Genomic DNA, 8098 nt, shown 5'->3' with positions numbered 1-8098 from the left:
AAATCATAAATGAATTTCATAATGCACACATCAATGCATGCAATGGCACTCGTGGATGACTAGTCTACACAATAATGATATGATGACATAGCTAGTTTACAATGATGCAATGTCCACTTCCCACTTACCTAGTTGTGTACAAATATCACCCTTGGTACGAGGAAGATCCAGCATGCGATGACACGAGTTTCTAGTACAACCTATCATAAAAAGAGTTGGATTTAGTATATCTCCACTTTATGCTCATAACCAATGAGGTATGATGATCCCAATGTGTTTAAAATCATTAGAGACGGCTATCCGATAAATTTGGGCCCATTTGGGACCTGAGAAGTCAGATTGGTGGTCAACTGGCGAGTAAGGCACCCACCAGTCCTCGCTCACTGCTTGGCCCAAGAACCCTGCCTAAACCAGCAGCCCAAAAGCGGTGTGCCAAGTTGCCCATCGGTCTTGTTCGTCAGTCGAGCTAGCAGCTCTGCTTAGACAGTCGAGCTAGGAGCAGTGGGCTAGGTTGCCCATCGGTCTTGCTTGCCGATTGAGCCAGCAGCCCACCTAAGATAGGCAGGGGCTGGATTGGTGGGTCCGACCATTCCCAGGCACCTACCAATCAGAATCTGGATTTTGCTATTCTCTCCCATTCTTCATCCCATGTTGGGAAACCACCACGGGTCGATTCGATGGCATTTTTCATAAATCTAAGGCTCCAAATCATGATTCCAACCTAGATCTAAGGTCATGCAAAGTCTGGAGCGTGGATCTTACCTCTTTGCTCAAGAACACCTCAAAACCCCAAATCTTCTCTTTAGCTCAAGAGATCAACAAATGCTTCACAATCTTGCAAGTCTTACTCTAAATCCCTCATAAACAACATGTAGGACCTTTATTAAAGCTTAGATTCTCATTCTCAAGAGATAATACCAAGATCCAAAGGATTGCTATCCAAATCAAAGGATTTCACTTAGGGTTTCATAAGGGTTTAAGGAATATGGACTTTACTCACCTTAAATCATAGATCTTGAGATGAGGATCATTAAGCCGACGTCAAAATAAAAAGATTCAACCTCAACGACGCACAACGTGCATTTTCTCCCCCATTTCTTTCTTCTTCTTCCCTTCTTTCTCCTTTTCTCTCTATTCTTTACTTTTCTCACCCACTGTGTGAAATAATAAATGTGGGGAAAGAAAGGTAATAAATGCTATTTATAGTGGGGTTAAAATATCTAAAGATCAGAGTGGTAGGTCACATTGGTGAGTCCAACCCACCCATGACTACCCACCACTTAGGCAAAACTTAGCTAAATCATTGGGATTTTCAATGGGACTCGGCCCCGATTGATAGGATTTAGAGATCCCGAACCATACCCGAGATGTTGTGAAAATGAAAATCGGGTTCTTTTGCATTCAATTTCATCAACCAAAAGAAGTTTATACCAAAAGGTATAACGTATAATTAATATAATAAAATATACCTGATCAGAGAGCCTCAAATGTGACTCCTACAGCCAATGGTTCTTCCTCTTTGTTGAAAGACAAGCTTTGGTCCAGAACTTCAAGTTAGACTTAAACTCCAAAACTTCATAGGCTTTTGAGTACAACTTCAATGGTGAAAAATGTTTTTCAAAACCAGTCTATATCCTTCTCTTTTTGGAGAAGGAAAAATCAAAAACATAGAAAAGAGAAAATAGAGAGAAGAGACTAGAGAGTTGTGTGTGAGAGAGAGAGAGGGGGTTTATATTATGAGCTCAAGAGGTTCACCCTTTTCTCTTCTTTCCCAAAATCAAGGCTACTTAATTTGGAATCCAAATTCCCAAGAGTCACCCTAATTTCTTCTTTCCCAAATTCACTTAATATTATCTAGACCATATTGCTTGTTTCCAAAGAAAGGGAAGAGGTAGAGTCTAACAGGGATGATCCAATCCTATCATTACCTTATTAAGATAGGATTAGAAAAATCAAGTATTTACTAAATATGAAATTACCCAACTATCCCCACTGACCAACACCCTCATTATGGAATATTAGGGACGCATGAAATTACCACCATACCCTTATGCCATAGTATATAATTCAAAGGGTGTGCATGCAAATGACGGGATTGGTTAAGATACAAATGCATTCAATCTTAGAACTATTTCACAAATAGTAGAGAGCTCTGATTCCAATCCAACGGCATGCACTGAAACCCAACATTGGTGTTCTCCTATAAGGGTAGTGATTACTTTGTTGACATACCTATTACTCATACAAATTAGACGCCCAACCAACATAACAGCATTGGTCCAATTTGGACCTCTATTATTTTTATGTCTAAGTGTACATTTCATTCACATAGTGAATAGTATCTCTTAGGCTTAGGATAGATGTGACATTATGTTTATCCCATTAATTAGCATAGACAGTTATGCGTGAGGGATACAACATAGTAGACTCTTTGCTAACACACACACAATATGTGTGCTTGCATTCATATCCCGACATCACCATGTCTAGTCATACGTAATGCAACAACCATATTATATGGATGCCCAGTCCAAACCCTAGTTGTGACTGAATTTAAACAAATTATGGACACAGTTGCATTTTTATGATCACAAGCGATAAAATAAGAAAAATCTATATATGAAATGAACTGGTTCATTACATGAAACCGGGTTTGATGGACACACTATCCAACAATCTCCCACTTGTACATCAAAGCCAATCCCCCATAGCTCTAATGCCCATTTGCTTTAAGTGTTTCTCAAACACTGCTTGAGATAATCCTTTGGTCATAGGATTAGACACATTATCAACTGTGTCAATCTTGGATACCTACATATCACCTCGCTGAATGATCTCTCTAATGAGATGATACTTTTGCTCTACATGCTTGCTCAACTGATGAGACCTTGGCTCTTTAGCTTGTGCAAGAGCCCCTCTATTGTCACAATATAGGGTAATAGGGCCTTTGACAAGCTCAGGGACGACCTCCAAGTCACTCAATAGCTTCCTGAGCCAAACACCTTCCTTAGCCGCATCACATGCTGCCAAAAACTCGACTTCAGTAGTGGATTGTTTTGTACTCCTCCAAATGATGGCACCCCCACCCATTATGTGAACCATCCCATAAGTGGATTTTCTATCATCTTTATCAGTCTGAAAATCCGAGTCTGTATAACCTGTGACTGATAAATGATCAGATCCAAACACCAAGAAATAATCCTTAGTCTTTCTTAAGTACTTAATGATATTCTTGACAGCATTCCAATGCTCTCTTCTAGGGTTTGACTGGTATCGGCTTACCATCCCAACTGCATAACATATATCTAGTCTAGTGTATAATATGGCATACATAAGACTCCCAACTGCTGAAGCCTAAGGAATCCTTTTCATATCTTCAATGTTCTTGGTAGACTGTGGACATTGAGATTTGGATAAACTAACTCCATGCCGAAAATGAATGTTTCCTTTCTTGGAGTTTTCCATGTTAAACCTAGGTAGTATTTTATCTATGTAGTTGGACTGCATAAGACCTAGCAATCTCCTTTGGCGATCTCTAACAAGTTTGATCCCAAGGATATAACTAGCTTCACCCAAATCTTTTATGGAGAAAACTGATGGTAACCATTGTTTCACCGATGAAAGAAATCCTACATCATTCCCAATGAGTAAAATATCATCCACGTACAATACGAGGAAACAAACAACACTTCCACTAAATTTCTTGCAAATACATGGTTCATCAATATTCTTATCGAGGCCAAATGATTTGACCGATTGATCAAATTTGATGTTCCAACTTCTGGAACCTTGCGTGAGTCCATAAATGGATCTCTGCAGTTTGCATACTTTACTTTCTTCCCCAAGAGAAGAGAATCCCTCTAGCTGATGCATATAGATTTCTTCTTCAAGAAACCCATTCAGAAACACAGACTGAACATCCATCTGCCAGATTTCATAGTCAAGGTCTGCAGCGATGGAAAGAAGTATCCTTATGGATTTCATTATCGCCATTGGTGAAAAAGTTTCAGCATAATCAATACCCTCCTTTTGTGTATAACCTTTTACAACCAGTCTTGCCTTGAATCATTCAACCTTTCCATCATAGCCCTTCTTCCTCTTGAAAACCCATTTATAGCTAATTGGTTTAATACCTGATGGCGGATCAACTAGTATCTAGACCTCATTGGACTTTATTGATTCTAATTCAGAGTGCATAACTTCCAGCAACTTAGGAGCATCCACATCGTTAAGTGCCTCAGAGTCATCATCTGATTCTACTAAACTGCTAATTTCTCTTCTTCTGTAAAGAGGGAATAGCAAGTAGGAGGTCTTACAACCCTCCCACTGCATTGACGCTCTTCAAGTGTGGTGGATTCAGTGGGTGTGTCGATTGGTCTCACTGCCGCAAGTGAATTATTAGAGTTATCTAGTATCTCATGAATCACTACTGATTCCAATTTCTTAAATAGGAACTCTTCCTCTAGAAAAGTAGCATGCTTACTTACTATGACCTTTTGATCAACAGGGTCATAAAAGTAATTGCCTATCGTGCCTTTGGGATATCCTAAGAAATAGCATCTTGAAGTACAGGATTCTAGTTTGTCCATCTTTTGTTTTTGCACATGTGCGATACAACCCAAGATTCTTAAATGTTGTCGGCTGGGCTTTCTCCATTTCCACAGCTCAAAGGGTGACTTTTGGATAGGCTTACTAGGAACCCTATTCAAGATATATATTGCTATTTCTAAAGCATATCCCCAGAAAGAAAGAGGTAGCTCACAATAAGTGAGCATAGAACGAACCATGTCCAATAGGGTCCTATTGTGTCTTTCAGAAACACCATTCTGTTGTGGTGTTCCAGGGTTTGATAGATGACTAACAATACCCTGTGAAACTAAGTAGTCTCTAAATTCATCTGACAGATATTCTCCTCGATGATCAGATCGTAAGGATTTAATGCGTTTATCAAGCTGCCTTTCGGCCTCAGCTTGAAACTCTTTGAACTTTTCAAAGGCTTCAAATTTTCTACGCATTAAATAGGTCTAACAGTATCTAGAATAATCATTAGTGAATGTTATAAAATATTCCAAATCATACCTAACTTCAACATTTATGGGATAACACACATCAGTATGTACTAGTTTTAATAGATATGTGACCCTTCTCCCTTTGTTAAGAAAGGGTTTCTTAGTCATTTTGCCTTTCAGGCATGACTCACAGGTTGGATATGGCTCAACCCTTAGACTTTCTAAGGGTCCATCCTAAACCAACCTATTGATTCGGTCTGAATTGATATGTCCTAATCTCAAGTGCCACAGGTATGTTGGACTCACCGAAGCTGGTTTTCATTTCAAATCAGTATTTGTAACAATATTCATTTTAATAGGGCTATCCAAAAAATATAGACCATTTCATAACCAGATGCCACAAAAGAATCATTAAAATGAATAATTAACTTAGAATTAAAGGAAAAATTATCCATCCAAAACTAATTTTGAAATGGAAATTATCTTCCTCTTGAAAGAGGGTCATAATAACATTCCTTTAATACTAAAATATTGGAATTAAAAACTAATTTAAAAGTTCCAATAGCTTTTGTATTAACTTTAGCTCTGGTGCCCATAACTAAACACACCTCTTATCCTTCTAGTTTCCTCGTCTCTTCAAACCCTTGCAACATATTACAAATGTGAATGGTAGAACCACTATCTACCAGCCAAGAATTGACAAGTTTAACAGACATAATAGACTCATAAAGGACATTGACATTATATGTACCTTCCCTTGGAGCCTCCTTGTTTTCCTCTGACTTCTTATCTTAATGGATGCCAGGTAACCATGACAGTTCCTCCTCCAGTGACCAGGTTTTCCACAATGGTGGCAATTTCCCTCTTTAGATTTCTTGCCCACCTTGCTCCCAGGGTTAGGCTTCTGGGAAATATTCCCTTTGTTGCCCTTTTTCTTATTCCACTTATTCTTGGAAGCAGACTTCTTCTTCTCTATGGTATTCACCTCTGGTTTTTACTTGTTAAGTGATCTCTCTGCCTCTACCAATGCTTGGGCGAGTTCAGTCAATTGCAACTCCTTCTCACTGAACTTGTATGACATGCGGAAGAAATTGAAAGAGGCCGGCAGAGAACATAAGACTAAACCAATCTTGTATACTAGAGGGAATTTCACATTCATGGCCTCCTCAAGTTTTTCCAATAAATTTATCATCTTCATGACATGGTCCATGGGAGAGGTCCCCGAGGCAAGCTTGGCATCATGGAGTTCATCCATAGTGTCAAATATAGTATGGACATATTTCTTGTTGAACAATTCAACAAGTTTGTCCATTTTGGCACCAGAATGCCTCACATCCTTGATCGAATCACGGATGGACTTGTCCATAGAATTGTGAATATAAAGTGCCACTTTCGAGTCCCTAACAAGGAAATCCTCATACCGGTCACGTTCTTCCTGAGTGGAATCGGCCTAGGATGGTGGAGGTACTACTTCATCGAGGACATTAATCAATTTTTCAGTAGTCAGAAGCATCTTCAAATTGTAATACCAATCATTGTAATTTGGGCCAGTAAACTTAGTGTCTGCTATTAGGGACATGAAGGTGTTGTTTATGGTTGCCATTAAGAATCTACATGTACAAACATTATCATATGAAATCAATAACCATTAAAATAAAAAAAAAACCAATATATATGCAACATTTTTAATGATTCTCTCATAAATTAAGGTCTCCCTCATGACCCTAAATATGAATTGAACATCATAATCAAATTTCAAGCAACTTGCCTTGTCAGGGTCATTGCTTAAAATTTGATTCCTAGGATTAATCAGTCCACCATACAAGTTTCCAATATTTTTGACCACCTGAGTGTCATGCCCATAATCTTGTCGGCTGGCATACACTCAAGTCATGTTTATACCCATTGCATCGGTAAGATCCATAGAAACATAAGGGATGGCCCACTGTCATAGTGCCCCTTCATTATCTGCCCTCTTTACCTATCTAATAAGAAATGGGTGCAAATTATTGACGTACACTACACTAGCATTATCCTGTAGGCATTTGCTAGGTGGCATATGCCAATATTTGCAATCATCTCAATGGAAGGTTATGGTTTATCTACCTTCCTAGAAAAACCCATATCAAACATGCTGATCAGAGAGAATGCCAATCAAAATTTGCACATCTTTATGTACAAATTTACATACATCATTATATATGTACATGTATTATCATATATGACACATAAATATTTATATATCTATATATAGATATCATTATATGTAATATATATATTCTATTATTTCCTTTTTTTTTTTTTTATAAAAAATAGAAAAAAAAATAAAATCCTTTCAGATGAAAGACTTCTCACATTAGCCTTCCCAATTCGGGTTTCCTAAACCCAATCAGAGTATAGGAATCTCAATCACATTAAAAAAAAAAATCCCTATGGTTGTAAATTATAATCAAACACAAAAACAATTGATGAAATTGAATGGGAAAGTCTGGGGCTCTGATACCACTGATAGGATTTGGAGATCCCGAACCATACCCGAGATGCAGCGGAAATAAAAATCGGGTTCTTTTGCATTCAATTTCATCAACCAAAAGAAGTTTATACCAAAAGGTATAACGAATAATTAATATAATAAAATATACTTGATCAGAGAGCCTCAAATGTGACTCCTCCTACAGCCAATGGTTCTTCCTCTTTGTTGAAAGGCAAGCTTTGGTCCAGAACTCTAAGTTAGACTTAAACTCGAAAACTTCACAAGCTTTTGAGTACAACTTCAATGGTGAAAAATGTTTTTGAAAACCAATCTATATCCTTCTCTTTTTGGAGAAGGAAAAATCAAAAACATAGAAAAGAGAAAATAGAGAGAAGAGACTAGAGAGTTGTGAGAGAGAGAGAGAGGGGGTTTATATTATGAACTCAAGAGGTTCACCTTTTTCTCTTCTTTCCCAAAATCAAGGCTACTTAATTTGGAATCCAAATTCATAAAGAGTCACCCTAATCTCTTCTTTCCCAAAATCAAGGCTTCTTAATTTGGAATCAAAATTCCCCAGAGTCATCCTAATTTCTTCTTTCCCAAAATCAAGGCTTCT

This window comes from Macadamia integrifolia, chromosome 9 (genome assembly GCF_013358625.1).
Source record: "Macadamia integrifolia cultivar HAES 741 chromosome 9, SCU_Mint_v3, whole genome shotgun sequence".
NCBI lineage: Eukaryota > Viridiplantae > Streptophyta > Magnoliopsida > Proteales > Proteaceae > Macadamia > Macadamia integrifolia.
Note: the sequence above shows the minus strand (reverse complement) of the source record.